Genomic DNA, 19069 nt, shown 5'->3' with positions numbered 1-19069 from the left:
ACTGCTGGCACATATGTCTTCTCCTTGGTTTATGTACTGGAGCCAGGGGGGATGGTTTGTGTTCCTACCCTGCCCATGTTGTTCTTCCCTGCCCTGGGCAAAGCTCTGTGCAGTTTTGTTTTCCCACTCTCAAGCACGGAGGGATGCTCTCTGTCTGTCAGTTGAAAGCACTTTGGAGTCTGTGCATAAACCAGATCAATATCTACTCTTTGTATTATTATTTGAGTGAAATAGGCTCAGTATAGCTGCTCTTATTCACATGGCAAGGGAGAAGACTCTTCTAAATTAGGGCTCTTTTTATCGTTGGTTTGTCTCAGTTCCTTGGAGACACTGAGACAGAAAGCACTGCACTTCTGTAAGACATCTCCAACAGTGAGGTGACAGCGCCAATGTTAAAGTATTAATTTCTTACTTAAAAGCTGGCCAGTAATTATGGCATTCCCACGAGCACTTCCTCTTTTTTTTTTTTTTAAAGGTAGTTAGGAGGAAATAACATTCACTGGTTCAACTTTTTTGGCCAAGTCTGCAGAGGATTGCCTACATTATTGAAGTCCCAAAGATGACTCTGTGGCAAACCCTGGGCCAGCTCTCTGCCCACTGTGGGAACAAAAGGGGCAAACACGCCTGGGGAGCTCCAGGTTCTTCTGGGGAAGCTGCAGAGAAGATTCACTGCCAGAGAGGGCACACCTGGGGTGGTGGTTGGATGGCAGGTGCTCTCCTTTCTCATCACCCCACACACAGCTGTTAAATATGTAGATTGGCAGGCTCAAAGGAGTCGTGCCCGTGTGGATTGGATGCAGTCTCCCTGTTAATTGCGTTTCTTTTAAACACTGGACACTCTTCTAAAAGACTGAACATTTTAGCCTTTTGGAGGTGAAAGTTGTAAAAACTTTATTTTGTGTTTTCTGAGCAATGTAGATAGACCTAAAGATTTCATGAACTATCATGTGGTTTGCCCATATCTGACTAATAATTAAATTGTAAAATTGCAGTTTCATATTAGGTAGGGTTAGTCTTTTCACCTGCTTCGAAAATTAAAAATCATATTTGGTATATAAACACACACAGAATATCCTTCTGATTCAATTTCAAGAGCATATCCAGGATTAAATGTTTTTAAGCACTTCTAATACTGTAGTCTATAAGAGGAGCAGACAATTCTAAAGCAATGTTAAAAGTTGTCTTTCATAACCGAGTCAACAGATCATTTTTGTAATAAATTAAAGCAAGTGTTCTCAATTAGAAGAGCTAGTTGCTGTTGGTATTGTACAAAAAAAAAAAAATCATTCTAATATCCAAAAGGGTTGGGGTGGGGAGGGTCTGTTTGGTTTTGTTTCTCTTTGCAGGGAGATCTTTAACATTGTTTGATGAAGCTAGTTTCATTTTGAGGTTGTTACTGAAGATAAAGGCTTCTGTGTTCTATGGCTGCTTGGATTCTTCGTACATAATGTCCTAGTAATGTCACAGTGCTGCTGTATCTAGATCAAACCACTGTTTTGATTGGGTTTTTTGGCTTTGTTTTTTTTTTTTTCTTCGTTTGTTTGTTTGTTTTTTTAATAAATTCCTTAATTTAAATACACAAAAATGATATATTTTGCTTTAATGAGGTGTGTAATCAAACGGAGGCTCCTGAAGTCCTTGGGATCCTGAGGATGGTTACTGGGAGAGTGGGATGAAGTCCATACCTGTGTGGCTTCACATGGTTTGTGTTTCCTGTCCTATCACGTCTTCAGGAAGATTGAGGGAAGCAAAATCCAAGCTGAGGTTGGATCTCACTTTTTAAAGGTTCAGATTCTCATTTGAAAGCAGGTTTTGTTTCCCCTGGGACCTCCTTCCTCTGCCTCCCATCCTCACCTCCCCAGCCTCCCTCTGCACTGTCAGCCAGCACAACCCTTCCCAGCCCTGAAGGTAAGTCCAAGGAGAGGATGACAAACCCCCCAGCAGGGACACAGGCTTGGGAAGCCATGAAAAGTGTTTTAAAGTAAGGTGAGCGCTGATTTATGAGGCCCTACAGAGGACTTTTTGCCTGAGCTCCAGTTTGGCAGAGAGGATATGCTTGCAGAAGGAAAACAACATCCATCCAAGTGTGCTGCTCACTATTCCACACAGAAAAAGATCTGAAGCAGAGATAGAGAGTGGCTGCAAAATCTCCAGGAGGAAAGTGATGCACTGCTCTTTTTGTTAGGAGGAGAAAGAGGAACTTTTTGAAGAGACATAAATAATATTTTTATGAGGCTGCTAATGGCAAGCAGTGTCTGCATCAAGTTTCTCGAAAGAACATTTTGAAAACAGATTATCTGCGTGAAAGAAGCAGCTCCGTCCAACAGCTAAACATTCAACAGTGAAACCCAAGGTAATAGACTGTATAAATTCAGGTCATGCGTGCTCTCACTTTCCAAGCAAAGCCAAACCATTTTTCACAAGATTTTAACAGTCTGAGAGGGGAGGAGATGAAATTTTATTTCTTCTCTTAACAGTTCTTGGTGGTTTTTTTTTTTTTTCCTCTCTGTAACTTCATGTCTTTTCCGTACAGCAACATCTAGATATGTTCCCTCTTGGGAGATGTAATCTTCCTTGGACTTTTCCACTACCTTTGACATGAGATGGGCAACTCCTCAGAGGGAAGTCGTGACACAGCTTTGAAGGAAATCCAATTTAAAAAGCATCTCAACTTTTTTTTAATTCCCTAGCGTGCTTTACAGATGAAAAATGCCATAAATGGGCCTGACTGTGCAATTTAAGGTCTATGGGGTTCTTCTGAGTGAGTAAACAGTGCAAGTTTTTGCCAAGTCAAAGTCTGATTTTTTTGGATTTTGCAATTCTATTTCGATTTTGGTATTCAGTTAAAGTAAAAAATAAAATTAAAATAGGGCCTGTTAAAAGCTGGTGCTCTGACTTGTCCTGAGTGGAGAAGAGCAACTGCCCAGAGGCTGAGCGGCTTGAATAACCCATTGACAGATGCTTGGGTAAATCACAGAATCACAGACTCATTAAGGCTGGAAAAGACTTCCAAAATCATCCAGTCCAGCCTTTGACCAAACATCACCACATCAACTAAACCAGAGCACTGAGTGCCACGTCCAGGGGTGGTGACTCCACCACCCCCCTGGGCAGCCAGTTCCAATGCCTGGCCACTCTTTCAGCGAAGAAAATACCAAGTTTTCTAGGTTTTATTTTAATTAAAGTCTATATTGCTGCTAATTTTTTTTCTTAATTCAAGAAAAGTTTTCTCCTTTGCTGTCGGTGAATGTGAGTGGCACCCTGAGAGTGCAAATCTCTGTCAGCTTATAGGGCAGAGAGACTCAAGATGCTGCAGAGCTGCTGATCTGGGGTCACTGCAGCGTGATAACCATTCAAATATCAGGAGCAGGAAGGCAGGCAGTTTGCCTTTTTTTCCAAAAAAGCTGGTAGGTTGGAAACGCTTCGCAGAGCTAAACTTCAAAAGCACACGTTCAAGGGTGCTAAGCCAAGTGTTTAAGAAATGGAAGAATTAAAGTTGCCTGTGTTCCATTAAGATTGTTCCCTTCCCCTTATGCACTGTTATTATTATGCCCTCTCATAATACTGTGTTATTACCATGCATTCACTCCTGGAACACAAACCTACAATGAGAACCAGATGCACCCCCTCCGTGGCATCCCCTAACATGTCATGGGTTTCAGACTTTTTCATTTCAATCTAAAAAAGAAAAATATATTTTCCTGCAGGGGAAAAAAAAAAAAAATCTCACCTAATTGGCTGCTCCCCTCCACTTGCAGCACTGAGGCAAGTGGGAGTTCTGAAAAATTCATTTGGCCTCAGGACGGGGGGCTTTCTCCCACACACAAAGGGCTGAGAGCTCTCAGTATCCCATCCCTTAGGTCAGCTCGATCCCAGGACTGGGGGAGGGATGTGGAATGACTCTTATATGTTTCTCTTGCGTTTTGGTGGCAAAACTCTTGGTTGTTTCCTGAGGGGTGTGAGAGGTTCCTTAATCTGCCCTCTCCTTTCTGCATGTATTCATCCCTGAAAGACAGAAACATGTGCCCCAAAGAGCTGAGGAGGCAGTGCAGAAGAAATATTTCTGCAAATAGATATTGGGAATGAAGGAAAATATGACCTGCAGAAGGGACAGGGCACACCTTGGGGCAAAGTTTCACAAGGATTGAAGAAATGGGAGGAACGAGGAGGGAAAAGTGATGAAGTCAGTGCTGGAAGGGATTAAGTCTAGCCAGAGGCATGGCTGAATTGTTAATTCACAATAAAACAAGTCTGAAAGCAAAGAAAGAAGACATCAGTTCAAACCAACACTGTAATGAATTTATTGCCAATGATACCACAGGCAGCAGTAGATCTTTCTGGAAGCTTAAAATCATTGCCCCACTTTGGGTCTGGTATTCAGTCAGTGTGCTGTGGAATTAAACATTGACATTTCCCATAATGAAAAGATTCAGCTGCAGCAGACATTGTATACTTACACGACCACAATAAAAACTAATCCAGTAAACAACTTGAAGTTCAGATTACATTAGGAATTTGCTGTGTTGTTCTCATATTTACAGTAGGAAAGCAGGAAGGAGCCTTCTTTCGTACTTAATTCCATCATTCTAACTCTAATCTAGCATTTTTTTTTTCCTCTTTGCCCTTGTGGTGGTTTTTAACTCAAAGGTTTTTAAGTCTGAAAATGAAACCATAATAGCTAATCATACTTAAAAGCAAATCTTCTGTCTGTGTTTGCTTCTTCACGTGTCGAGCTCTTACAGTGATCCACCTGGAGATTACAACGAGTGAAAATCAATAATTTCTTGTCAACTATTTGCATCTGTGTCATAAATAAGTCATAACAAGACCATAAATTAGTTGGGCCACAGTGATAAAACAAAGAGGCCTAAAGCAAGCGAAGTAACTGGGCAGAACACAACGTTCTTTCTTCACATTAACTAACACAAACTCCACTATAGGAAACAAAGAGACACTCAAGATGCTGCAGAGCTGCTGATCTGGGGTCACTGCAGCCTGATAACCATTAAAATATCAGGAGCAGGAAGGCAAGCAGTTTGCCTTTTTTCTTTTTCAAAAAGCTGGTAGGTTGGAAACGCTTTGCAAAACTAAACTTCAAAAGCTCACGTTCAAGGGTGCTAAGCCACGTGTTTAGGAAATGGAAGAATTAAAGTTGCTCTGACATCTATCACCTTTTTTAAGGCCATCTAAGCGTTTCACTAATGTATGCATGCATTTAGAACACTGCTATGAGTCACACCTATGGGTCAGTCATGCTGATTCTTTGTCGAAAACAAATCTACGCGATGTTAATCAAGAACACAAAACAAGAGGATATTTCCTCCCCCAGACAAGCACCTTTCTGTGTTTGGGGGGATGCTGACATATCTGAACTGCAGTCAGGATGGTGCTGAGCAGGCACAGTTTTTGCAGGGCTGCAGGACTGCCCAGGAAGCCGTGACCAGCCTGGTGTCATTTCCTCTGCACAAACGCCTCCAGGGGGGCAGTGATGTGCATCGTCAAAACGTCCAGGCAGTCGCTCTTGTAGAGCTTCAGGACGTTCTGGATTTTGTCCTGGCAGTAGCACTCGATCCCTTTTGGGCTGTCCTGGTTTGGTGGCACGCAGGGCTCGTCCTGCCCGTGCCCCGTCACCCCCGCAGCGCTGCAGCTGCTCCTGCGCTCGGGCTGCTGGGGCTGCTCAGCAAACCCTCCTGTTTTCCTGTTGGACCACTTGCTCCCGTAGTTCCCCAGCTCCATGAGCTCCATCAGCCTCTCGTTGAAATACTCCTGCAGGGGTTTATCCTGGAAGCCGGTGCTGGTGGTCAGGGGACCTTCCAAGGAGCCCTTCTGGGAGCTCCCCGAGCAATGGACGAGCAGAGGTCTCCTTGAAAAGTCCCTCGGTTGGGATGAGGAGTCCTTCCCTCTTCCCAAATCCTGCAAAAGCTGGTTGAAGGCTGGAATTCCCACGTAGCTTCTGGATAGCTATTTTAAATAGGAGGAGGGAGGAGAGAAAAAAGCAGGATTGGGGGCAGAAGAGAGAAAGAAATCTGAATTAAAATAAGCTGGCTTAAGCAGAAAAAGGGTCTAGGGTGTATGACTGGATACAGTAAAGAGCTGTTAATGAACTTTTTAGGTTCTTAATCCAAATTCCCTGAAGACTAAACAGTTTGGTACCAATCCCTCTCTGGAACAGAAGTCCATTGGGCTGAGCTTAATTAATGCTGAGCTTAATGAATGCTGAGCATTTTTACCTCCCACCAACTCTACTGCCACAATTTTCTGCAGCCTCTGTGAAAATCTAGCTTTCTGAAAGGATCTCTCACCTACCTGCATCAACAGAACTTTAGGTTTATAATTTAAAATCCCACTAGCCTGTAGCTGCTCTTTCCCAAAGCAAAAACCAGATTTCACTTCTAAGAGATTCTTTTTTCCCCCCTTTCCTTAATCCCAGGTAAATCTGTGCTGAACTGCAGTGTATTTTTACAAGAATTGCAATTTTCATCTACAGTGTATTCCTACATCTTAAAACGATGAACTTTATAATTCTGACAGCACAGCACAGCACAGATGTGCGTAACTTTTTCTCCTCCTCTCCCATTGCAGGCCAAATTCACACCTGAGTGTCTTGAACATTCAAAGCAAGCCCTGATCCAGCCTCCACTGGATGCTTTTAGGTTGATTTCAGGGGGACATCCATGCTGTGAGTCCTTTTATAGACTGTTAGAAATTCATGATGTAAAAGGTTGACTTTCCACATCCACAGTTTCGTGTCCCCTGGGTTTTCCAAGTCACTGCTCTGCCATTTCCACCTTTCTCACAGGTATTCCAAGACACCCTGGCCTGTCTCAAGCTACCAGGAGCGAGTTTCTGTACCAGCTGGTTTCTGTACAGCGAGTTAGAGCAGATTTTTCTCTGGAAACCTTAGCAGTTTGTCTTGAAGGAAGAACTGGTTTATATTAAATTACTGTTTCTAATCACTAAAAAGTAAGACTATACTGTATGTGCATGACAGGCACAGCGGGGTCGTGGAACATTTCACAATCATTTATTATGCCTGACAATGCCTTTGGTATATAAAAAAAGCCATCAGTCATGCAGTTTTTGACAATCTCTAATTAAGGCTAGATACTCTCTAAGGGTCCAGCCACAAATCTGGATTCAGAGCCCAGCAGTGTCTCAGTAGGGCACTCCATCATCAGCCTTTGACATGTTGCCTCCTAGTAATGAATGAAAAACATTGAGCTCAAATGAGAAATAGTGGGTTGGACACGCCATGTAAACTGAAAAGCAATCAAGTTTTTGATCTCTCACTCTTCCATCACACTTCACCCTGGAAGGGACCCAGCAAATCAAATGCCCCTGCCTAGAGTGGCTGTACTTTTGGAAGAAGTTAGGTAATTGGAGAACACTAAAACTTGATTAAAAAGTAGTCTTCCTAACTAAAACTTTTTTAAGTGGTTTAAAAAAATAAAATCAACCTAAAATAAGAATCAACTTTAAAATGTAGAAGAAAAAAACTCGTTCAAGTCGAGTTTTTCTATACCACACCACAGTGCAAACCTTACTATTGCATCAAGCTTTCCAGGACACAGGGGAATTATCCCTCTAACAGGAGAACAGGTAGCAGTTATCCCATATTGTAAAGAGAGTTTTTGCATACAAACCTTAATATCCTGGAAGCCTGGGTATTCTGGGATGATGGGCAAGGCACACTTGCCGGCAGTGTTCGACTGCCCTTTTTTCATCATCCCTTGGGAGCAACTGCAGCTCCTGGAGAGGTGGGACTGCCCCAGCTCGGGTGGGGTTTCGGTGGCACGGAGAGGATTGCAGTGTTTTATGCAGCAAGTCCTCAGGCACAGCACCGAGGCAGGTCCCTCCATGCCAGCAGGACTCAGAGCAGTTTGGGAGCGAGGTGTGTTCCGGAAAAAACTCTCTCTCTCCTGGTTTTCCGCTACTGCATCCTCTTGTACTAGCGAGTCCCCTGGCAAGCTGCAGTGCTGAGTGGCACAGCAGGCACAGCAGGCAGGCAAACAGCCCTGAGCAGCGCAGCTCTTGCTGCTTCTTCAGCTCACAGGCAGGTGATGCCTCCGCTGAGGTCTGAACCCCCCAGCCAGTAATGCTGCTTTTATCCTCTGAGAGCTCCTGGCAGAAAGGCGGTAAATCCTCAGCACGAGCGCAAAGGGTTCAGGTGAGGGGGGAATTTGCAGGGATTACACGCTCTCATAGCGTCATCCCAGCCAGCCTGATGTGGCTGCTGACGCGGCAGCAATTAGAGAAGATCAACAGCCTGCATGCTGGAGTCGTCGCTGAGCCTGTTTGGAGATGACTGGGGATCCCTGACACCAAAACACGGAGGGATTTAGCTCAGCAAGGCAAAAGGGGATTTAAGTCAACACAATGAAACGACAGGGCAGGACTTTCCTGCCCCGACAGTGTAGAAAGCTGGAATAAAATCTTCCTCCCTGCGCCTTCCTCAGCGTGGCTGGAGATGAGGTGCAGCCCTGGAGATGGGAGGAGATCCAAACTGCCTCGCTGTGCGTGGAGCTGTGTCAGGAGAGGGATGTGCTGCCTCCAAACAGCCCAGCACCAGTGCAGATTTGGCAAGAGACTCCTTTCAGCCACAGCTGTGAAAATGTTCACAACAAGAAGCAATAGCTGCCCTGAACAGCTCACAGCTGACACATCACAGACCAGGGGCAGTCAGGGAAGCAGCTCCACTGTTCGGATTTGGAGATACATTAGTGGTGTCATTTGCTAGAAATAGATCAATGTATGGAGTTGCATCAGTTGGCACCTCTGAACTTTGGCAGCACAGGGCTCTTTGCTGTCCCCAGTGAGTGGGGACAGACATTTGGAGGGCAGCACCTCCATTCACGGCCCCACTGTGGCCAGTTTGCATGCAGAGCTTTGGCACTGAGGGATGAGCTGCTGCTTCTCCATCACCTACTGTGAAGTAATTGCTGGGCTCACTGGGGCTTGTGGAAAGAATACAGAGAGGATTTGCAGTCCCCTCAACCTCCAGGGCTTCTGGCTTATTCAATGTATCCATAAATGTTTGCCCACTCTGAACACATTCGTGCAAAATATTTGTGGATGCCCTGGATGAGCCAGAGATCCTTATCGATCCAGGGTACCCAGAAACATTTGCAGGGACGTATTCAGAGCATTGACTGTGAGCCAAAGAGCTTTGGATCTTATCCACGAGACCATCAGCTGGATTCAGGTTAGTGCTTAAGTCCCTGGCAGATGGCAGCTTGGCAGGCTCAGGGCAAAGCCCACAACAGCAACTCCTGGCCAGCTGCAGGTCAGGCATGAGCAAAGAGCCCACGTAAACACCTCCATCCAGGTCAGCTGTGAGCACAGAGCCCACGTAAACACCTCCATCCAGGTCAGCTGTGAGCACAGAGCCCCCCTAAACACTTACACCCAGCCCTTCACTCTCCAGCTGCAAAGCTGCAACAGCCCCTTTTTACCAGCATTATTTTATTTGAGGGTAAAATGATGCTCAGGCAGAGGGCAAAGCTCATATTGAGAGTTGCCATTTCGGCTACACCCCAGCAGTGTCTCAGGGATCAGGGTCTGTGTCCACAGCTCCCTGTGAGCCACACACGGATTATATGAGGCTGATGGCAACAATTTACACGGAGAGATGTCACGATGCTTACAAAGCAAGAGAGCTGTGAGTCATCCCTGGTGCAGCCCTGATTATTTGCACTGCTGGTGTGTACAAAATGGTCCCTTCAGACAGAAATGCAGCGTGGCCTTGCTAAGGGTACCTAAGAAAAATCTAGAAAGCGTTAAAAAGATTTCTCGGCACCAAATTTTCCACTAAAACACTTTCCCCATGTTATTTGGCAGAAAAGAAAAAAAAAAAAAAAGTCTTTATTTTTCTACTACTCCTCTTCCAAAATCTTTCAGATACTCTCTGAGCCAAAGCTGTCCTGGGAATGTGTTCCAGGCAAACCTGGGCCAGAAAGCCTCTGTGGACAAGCAGAAGGTGGGTCTTGTCTGTGAGTCTTCAGGCCAAGGCACAGCCTCCAGGTCTAAATGGCCTCAGGCACACAGAGACAGGTGATGTGCAACCTGAGAGGTGGCAGAACACGCCTTACCCTGCAACAGCAGGGGTCAGATTGATTTGACTGGTGACAGAGAGCTTTATTGTTTCACAGATCAAGGCACTGACTGCTGCCCACAGCTGTGATCTGATCCAGAGGAGCAGGGTCGGTGTGGAATCCCTGCCATTGACACAGATGCTTTTGGGGATGTAAACTATTGTAAGGGCAGAGGCTTTGCAGGGGACCTGCAGGTGTTCTGTTATCGGCCACACCGGAAAGGGTTCCCTCTTTCCACCTACATTTGCAGCCTGAAAAACCTCTCATCATCAAAAACCTTTCCCCCTTCTGCCTCGAAAGCGTTTGCCTGGTGGAAGTGAGACACCAGCAGCTTTTAAACTGTAACTGCTCGTTGTGCCTCGTGAATATGTGAGGGTTACACACAACGTGGGACTTCCCCGGAGCTGTAAAATAAAAATAAAAAAAAAAGTTCAGATTGTACTCCCCTGGTCTGTAACTGGGGTTGATGGATGGAGTTTGTCCTTTTGCAGTCCCGTGTTCCTCCTTGTACCAAACCATTGCTGCCCACAGTGGGGCCAGGGCACCTCTCTTCAGCAATGTTTAACATGAAACTTGACATTATCCTCTCAACCTCTGGTGAAAAGAAACACGACTCTCAGCAGTGTGCAGGCATCTCTAGTCACCCACCCTATATACCAACCCTTGGATTCCTTTAAAAATAAACCCCTGGCAGGCCAGAGCCAGGTGGGGTTGCAGGGGAGCCAAGCAGTGCTGAAGCTCCTGTGACAGCCCGTGGGGTTGCAGCAGTGCCAGGAGGTGGGAGAGGTGAGAGGTGAAGGCTCCAGCTCCATCCCCACCCACCACGGGAGCGAAGCGTGTCATGGAAAGGGAAGGCATGAGCTGTTCCTGGCCCAGACATGTGTGGCTGGGGGTGGGAGTAGAAGCAGAATTGCAAAAAGCTGAGTCAAAATTTTGTCTTCTGAAGTTACTCACTTCCTCATTTAGAAAAAAAAAAAAAAAAAAAGCCTTGTTCTGGCCCTAAAAAGAAGCCTGGGCTGTGTGGCTGCCTCTGCATCCTGACTTCCCCCAGACCTGGAGGTATGTACTGTGTGTCTGCTGCAATTATCTCTTTTCCACTTGCAAAAAAGAGCAGTGTGAGTGTAGGGGGGGTGAATCTAGACCCCATTTTACTCTGCAGCCAAAACCCCAGTCTCACTCACACTCTCTTGACCTCAGACCAAGTTTCATGCATTTCTTTTCCTTTCTTAGGTGGTTAATACTCTTAAAAGAAGAAACAGATGGCACCCATTTGCAGATGTCAAACGCTTGCCTCACATGGCATCTTTACTATTGGATTTCCACCAGAGGCTCATGGCCCAGATTGTGAGATTTCAATCATAATCACCAGCTTTAAACCTGAAGCAAACATTCACTGCCTAGGTCGAGCCACAGCTACACTGCCAGCTCTCTCTCTCAGTGCTTCTGATTCTTATTAAAATTGATTACAGATTGGAGTACGGGAAAGGGATTAGGGATGCTTAGAGACCAGGAAGGAGAATATTAGAAGTGGATGTTAAATAGGAGATGGAAAAACCATAAAAAAATTCAGCTCCCGCACTCCTGGGAGGGGAAGGGCAAACTAAGAGCAGAACTAAAAGAGAAGACCCACATGTCTCAACACACGTGAAGATAACTCAGCTCTGTAAGTTTGTGATGAATACTCTGATCTACACTCTGCTACCCTCCTGCACAAACTTTCCCACATCCCGAGTGGAGCAGACAGGTGTGACCCTTTGTGTCACAGAGAGAAGCAGCAGCCAAGCTGTGAGGTTTGCCGCTGCTTTCCCCAGATCCAGGCTCTCGGGGCTTCTCTCTCTTTGTTTCCTTTCTTGTTTTTGAACAGGGGTTCCTGAGCTTCCTGGCTGAGCAACTGCAGGCACACAGAACGTGCTGTTCCCTCTGGGACAGAGATGTTCAGCATGGGATGTCCTTGTCTCTGCTTGCAGCTGCTCTGAGCTAAGAATGAAGACACCTGGACCTGTCGGCCCCTGTAGCACATTTACAACGTGGCACATCTCCAAGAAAAGTGCTCCATGAGGTGTAAAAGCAGCCTCCTCCCTCTCTAAGGGATTAATTCTGGGAACTATAGAGGGGCACTTAACCACAGCGCTGACACTGCCGGGTGTTCTAGACACACCGAGTCAAAGTGCTCATTCCACAAGCCCAAAGTGCCTCATCTCCCCACCTTCAGCCCACAGCAGCTTCTGAAAGCACAGGAAGGCACCAGCAAATCCCCAGCTGAGTAAAGTCCAGGGTAGAGGAAAAACACCACAGAAGTCCAATTAAACATCATACACGAGGTGACTCGTGCTGAGGACACCAGAGCTCCATCCTGCAGCAGGGTGAGGAGAGCATTTACAAAAGTGTTACCTCTGGCTCCAGCTGCAATGTCAGGTGCTGTTTAAGCCTCTGAAACTCCCAGCATTAATTTGATTGTGGAGATTGTATCTCTGGCTTCTGTCAATTCAAACAGGCAACTAAGACAGGTCCCCAAAAAGCGAATCTATTAACGCTGTTAATTTAATGAACCTGCAGCAGATGCAAAAGCTGTGACCTGACCAAATCACTGTTAAATTAGTGCTGCTATCTGTAGAAATAAGTGGGGTTGCAGCCTGGGTGGAACAAGTGCTTGCAAAGCACCCCTAGATGAGCCAGGGCAGTGCCAACCCGTGGCATGTCCAGGTTCCCAGAAACGATTCAGTCCAAGGTATAGCCAGATGTGCTTTTGCCACAGCTCCATCTACATCAGGAGTAAACTGAACCTGTGGTTTCCAGTCTCACTGGCAAAAAATAAAACCAAAAACTGTGGGACATCCTTTTACCTTGAGGGTCCGATGTGACTCACCTGTTTTGGCTGTGCTTTGCCTCCCGTCTCCGATCTCTGCAGGACCATTTCATACACAGAAGTTTTCTCTGTGGCTTCTGTGTATTGCAAAACAGAAAAAAAGGTCAGACCCCAGTAAAGGGGGTTGTAATTTTCTCCTCCATGCCCCTGTTAGTGCTCCACGTTGCCCTGTGCCCGTTTTTTCCCTTTTTTTTTGGAGCTCAGTAACAATTACTTTTCTTTCCCACCACTTCTTTCCTGTGTTGAAAATAGGTGATTTTATAAGGTGTTTAGGGGGGGGCTTGTGATCCGCCAGCCACTGTACTTTTAAACTTTAAAGGAGATTATGAAGGGGGAAAAGGGAATAATGCTGGTGTGGGTTATACCTGCGAGAAATGGAAGGCCGAAGGAGCAGTGTGAAGAGCAAAAAGAGCAAAGAAAGGGTGGGTGTGACATCTGCACATCCTCTGGGAAGCAGGTGCTTCACTCTGCTGCAGTCCAGATGCCAATAAATCTCCCAACCTGGTGAAGCAAAATGTGCCTTGAAGCAAAATGCTGCTTAATATGAGATTGCTGCTGCACCAGCAAAATTAAAATTGACATAAACACATCTCATGATTTTGGAGACCTTAGTTCCCAGCTGAACCCACCCACAGGCAAATCCAGAAACAACGCTGAGGTGAATAATTGTTTTCAAGGTGTAGCTATAACTGCCCTGCCCTGCCAGTCTTGGTCCCACCAGTCATTTCACACTGGACAAAATTGGAATCAGTCTGAATGCAGACTAATGCTTTTCTTCATCTGTGTCACTCTGGTCACTGCTGTGGCTATCTCAATTTTATTTAGCACACCAAAATATACTATTTTGGTATATAGACTGATTTTCCCACCCTCTCTTCCTATCCATTCTGAGAGTTTCGTTGGGATTTCAGTTATGCACACAAGGGCAGCTGACCCTGAGCACCATAACCCCAAACACACTCTGCTCTTGGTAGCACTCAGCTCTGCAGCTTTCCCTTCCCACCCACCCCCAGTGGGGGTCAGTCACGGCCCTGGGCATCCCTCTTTGAAAGTGCTGAGCCCTGCAAAGTTCTCAGCACTTCCCAGTTCTGTTTTTCTAACTTGTAGCCTCTCTTCTGGAGTGGGGGAGCAAAAATGAAAGAAGAAGGGGAAAAAAAAAAAAAAAAAAAAAGACTGATTCAGGTTTTGGCAGCTCTCCTGCCACAGAAGAGCATTCCACACTTGCACATGAAAGGGAATTTTTAGCAAACCAGAGCAAAGAGTCGAAATAACAAACACAAACAATTACCAAAAAAATTGCCACACTCAGTGGTTTTTCTGACTGCTGCTACTGGCTCGGTGAGAGGCTGGGCCGTTGCCTAATCTTGAGCTCAGGAAAAGACAGCCCATCTTGAAGTTTACAGTGTTATTGGCCCAACTACAGAGGATAGGATTTCCCTTAAGCCTCTGCCCGAGGCCTAATGGTGACTCCAAAAACAACAACTCGCCTTGAGGTTGGAAATTCTGGCTCAGAGAGATTTTGTTCGTGTCCCGTAAATGATACGCAAATATTCATCTGAGTGGACGGAAAGTGCTTAAAAAGCTGCATAACAGGACCAATCCTGACATGGAAATAATTTACTTAACTCCTTGCAGCGCTGCTGCCACTCCCAGCCATCTGCTAGCTGGGATGCCAGCGATAATCTGCCGAGCAGCTCGGGCGACGAAACCTTGGGCAAGCAGAGATCACAAAGAGTTCACTCATTTCTCTACAGTAGGAAAGGAAGTGGGTGGGGAAAAGGGATGAAAGGATAAAACCCCCGGCTCGGCTTGCAGTCTGCTGGCTTTAGGATAAAAGCTCTGCTCTGAAAAACCCCAGGAATGTCTTACTTCCTCAAGAAGAAGTGGTGTCCAGGGTGTGGAGCGAGTAGCAGTCGAGATGTTCTACGAGCCCAGTTATCTTCATTGTTGGTAGATTGTAATTTTAGTGTCCAAGAGGTCTTCTCTAGGCCCAGGGATTCTCCAAGAAGCCCGGTCAGGATGTTAAGGATAGTTTTTAACAGTGGCTGACTGAACACTGCAAGAAAAGCAACAGAGGTGGATTTCCCTTTCATTCAGGGAGTGATTTGCACCAAAACTCTGCCCCTGGGATTTCACCATGTGCTGCTGATGTTCTCAGTCCCAGTAATAGCTGTAGCAGTGCTAGCTTTAGTCCTTCAGTCTTTGGGTTTTCATACCCTTTGGTATCTCTTTGCAGACTGAGAGGCATCAAGCTTGTCCTCTCCACTCTTCACTGTCAGATCCGTCTCAGTGGCACTTCAGGGATGCAAAAAGGACATGTTTGTGTTGTGTGTGCTGTGGATGTGAAAGAATGTCTAAACCCAGCATTCAAACTGTGGAAAAACTGCGGAATCAGTAAATACAGAACAGGAACTGAGAAAAATTTATGTCCAGCTGTTTCCCTGCTGCAGCTCGGAGGAAGAACCTGAAAGGTTTTAACTTGCCTCCAGGTTAGTGTGGGTTTTGTGATTCTGGGAGAGCTTTGCTGCTGCAATTGCTAGCATGACTTGTTCAAATATTTCAAGTTCCCACCTCCTCTTACTCATGACATGGAAAAACACTTGAAATCTATCTAATCGAATGCTCACCAGCAGGCATATCCCACGGGCAGCCGAGATGGGTCTGATGGAAACCACAATTGTTAACAGCTTTAGCTCAGCTCCTGCAGCCTGGCACACCATCCTGCCGAAGCCCCACTGGCCACCACGCTGTCCCCCGGGGGATGCAGGGTCTGGCCAGGCAGCACAGCTCACTGACAATCCCAGGATTCCTTCGGGAAAACACGCACCGAGGGGCTGCTCTGGTGTGGGAACAAACCGTCGGGTTCTGCTGGAAAGAAAACAAAGAGCGGGGGATAATGCTCCCCCTGCCCTGCCCGTGCAGCGCTGCCCTTCTCAGCCAACCTTTCTTGCTGATTTACAGATCTTCCTGTACAGCGAAACAGGATTTACAGGAGTGACACGGGGATGTGGGAGGGAAATGGTTTGGATGTTCAGGTTCGGTACCTCCGGCAGAGCTGAGGCAGGGGGTCAGGGGGGTAGAAGGGAGCGTGTAGGAGCTGCATCACTCTGCCTGCTGGTCACTGCCTGCCTCACCAAACGTCCCGTTCTTTGGGTGATTCCAAGGAGCGCAGCCCCGGGCAGCGGGGGAAGGGACAATCGCTGCGGTTCTGTAGCGTGGGGCACGGGGAGGAGCTCGGCAGCGGTGTCTGCTCTGTCTGCGATGCCAGCTTTCGAAGCAGTTCTGCTCCGTCTTCTTTTAGGCGGTGATGATGCCCTCAGGTTCCGATGGGAGCCACACCAAGAGCCTTGGGGTGGCAGAGCCCCTCGGGCATCTCCGCAGAGCGCTTTGGCTCAGCTGAGGTTATTGCTGGCAGAAGGGTCCCCAAGCCCCTCTCCTTTTGCGGAACAAGCAGCCCTGACCCTCCTGTGTTTAGAATCTCCCTCCAAGCCCGATACCCACGTTGTTCTGCCCAGAGCCAGGAGAGGGTGCTGTTAAATTTGGCAATCGTTCCGTTCTCCCCCGGAGCCGCCACATGCTGCCCTTCCCTGCTGCCCTCCCCTGTTTGTTCCCCCAGCCCTGCCAATCGGCTGCTTTTTAACTCCTGGCTGCAATGGATTTGCGCTTTGATCAGCCAAGATTTAATAGCCCTGATGAAAAGCATCTTTCACCTAATTACAGTCAAGCCCCTAAACTTGGAGGGATCAGACTCGAGGCCGCAGCTGCCGAGCACTTGTGGGGCAGCCCAGTAAAGTCACCCAGATCCTGGGGGTAAAGGATGCCCCGGAGCATTAAATTATTAATTTAATTAAATTAATTTAATTTAATCCAGATGCAAATGCTACCCAATTTAAAACAAGCCTGAATTTTCGGCAAAATATAAGCACCTTCCAATCTGTTATCCAAACCTGAACACTCAAGTATTTTTCTCTCCCTCCCTCACTCTGATTTTCAAACCCTCCTTCTCCCCATCAGTGGGTTGCCAAGTGCAATGGAAGAAACGCAGCAGGAACAAAGAAACTGGGGATGAAGAAGGTACAAGGAGCATCTTTCACTGCTCAGGTGGCTTTCTGCAGGTTGTTCAGACAAGGGCTTGCTCAGAGCTGAGCCCCACTGTGCCATCCCATCTTCCAGGAGGAAAACACGCACTAGGACAGGCTGTGGACAACTGTGCTCACAGGGGCTGAAAGCAGAAAACGGGATAACTATGGGGAGATGGAGCAATCTTGGCCCAAACCGCATCCAAAACATAAACCAGCTGTCAGCACACTGATACGGTGTATCTGTAGAGTTTTTTAATTTTTTTTTTTTAGCTGAGAAACACAAATCAAGGTAAAGTTCAAGGCATGCAATCAGGCACTAGACTTCTCTTGCTTGTTTTTTTTTTTTTTTTGTGCTCATACCTTCAGTGTAAGTTCCACGAAGACGAGTAGATCCTATCTTTAATCTCTACATAAAGCAACTGAGCACCCACTTACAGCCCGAGGTTCTATGCAATGTTTACAGTTGTTCCTGGAAAGCAGGATTTGCTTGTAGGGAAACAGTTCTTTTTCTTTCTGTGGATTTTGCTCTAATGCCATGTAGAGCAAATGTCATCTGTTTCCCAAAGTAAGTCTGACCAGTGACAAAAATCAACAGAAGTAAAATAACTTTCTCCACGTAGATACATGTTGCAATTACAGATATCTGTTTGCATGGTTTAAATTTGATTTCTACTGAGAAACGCAGATAATCTAATGAATAGGAAAAGGTCTTTGATTTCTGTACCTTGCAAGTCCACTTCTTGGTGTTCTAAAGAAAAATTAAACAAAACCAGATACCATAAACAAGGCAGCCAGTGGGGCAATCCACTTTTTACCTCTGAGGTAAAAGAGCAATTCAAAGATTAAGAATTTTGTGGATTTAGGCACATTAGATTATTTCAATAGCTGTTATGATTCTAAACATCACAGGTATTGAGATGCTGCTAAAAACACATTTCTATCTGAGTAACTCTTGCCTGGTAGTTTAAAGCACCTTGGTGTCTACTCATATGGGGCACTTGCTCTTAACAAGTACCTGGTAGGCAGCACATTGCCAAGGAAAATGTTTATAAGCAGCTACAGACAAATATTTTCTCCCCTTAATGCCCTGCCTTTGTTCATACAGCTCCTGGTTTTATTCTGTATTTTTATTTTAAAAAACGTGATAGTCAAAGACTCTTCTCCCTTGCTCATGCATTTTTAAAATCAATGTGATTAAAGATGGATCTGCTGTGCATCCATGTGATGAATGTGGTGGGAGCTCACTCTGCATTTTCCCCATGAGGGTCCCCACGCTGAAGTTTTCAGTCTCACTAAGACTCCTGCAGGAAATGCTGGGAGGAGACAAACCCCAACTCCTGAACTGTTAAACTGCTCACTGCCAAGGAATTAAATGCTATCAGAAGTTCCACCCTCTGCTGTAGCAGGCATTAAGAGATTGTCATTATAGTGGGTCTGCAGAAGAGGTAATCCTGAGATTACAAAGAGTTGGCAAGTCCAGAACTGGATGGTCCCATTTCCTTGGACCCCTCAGAACAAAAGAAAAAAAGAAAAAAGCTTCATGCATGTGTTTAACTCGTCCCTATTCAATAAAACACTGAAATACAGCTTAAACATGAGGTCAAACACCACAGAAAGTGCCTGAAGTAACATGACTTCACCATCAAACCTTCTGAGAGTGTGAAAGGAAAAGTAACTCAGTGCATGAGAATGACACCTTTACAACAAGCACAGGGGGGCACCGACCCCTCCTTTGATTTTCTGAACAAGAGCAGGGCATGGAGCTCTGGGGGAAGAATCAGGACTTCCACTCCCACATCCAACTAGTGAAAAGCCCATGGAAACAGCTTTCCCTGTACATCACCTGAAAGAGTGGCTCAGAGTTAAAGAGAAATAATCAGGTCTAGAAAGCGAGTTTGCATCCTCAGTCAGGGCAGCCCAGATTTAGTTCAGAACATGGATAGTGACAGTAACAATTCAAACATATCTGGCCTTTCTGACAAAAAAAGAAGTATAAAATGCTCAGAAGCCAACTGAGCACTGAGATTAGC

This window comes from Empidonax traillii, unplaced genomic scaffold (genome assembly GCF_003031625.1).
Source record: "Empidonax traillii isolate 1590-97213 ecotype Southwest subspecies unplaced genomic scaffold, ASM303162v1 scaffold301:size691294, whole genome shotgun sequence".
NCBI lineage: Eukaryota > Metazoa > Chordata > Aves > Passeriformes > Tyrannidae > Empidonax > Empidonax traillii.
Note: the sequence above shows the minus strand (reverse complement) of the source record.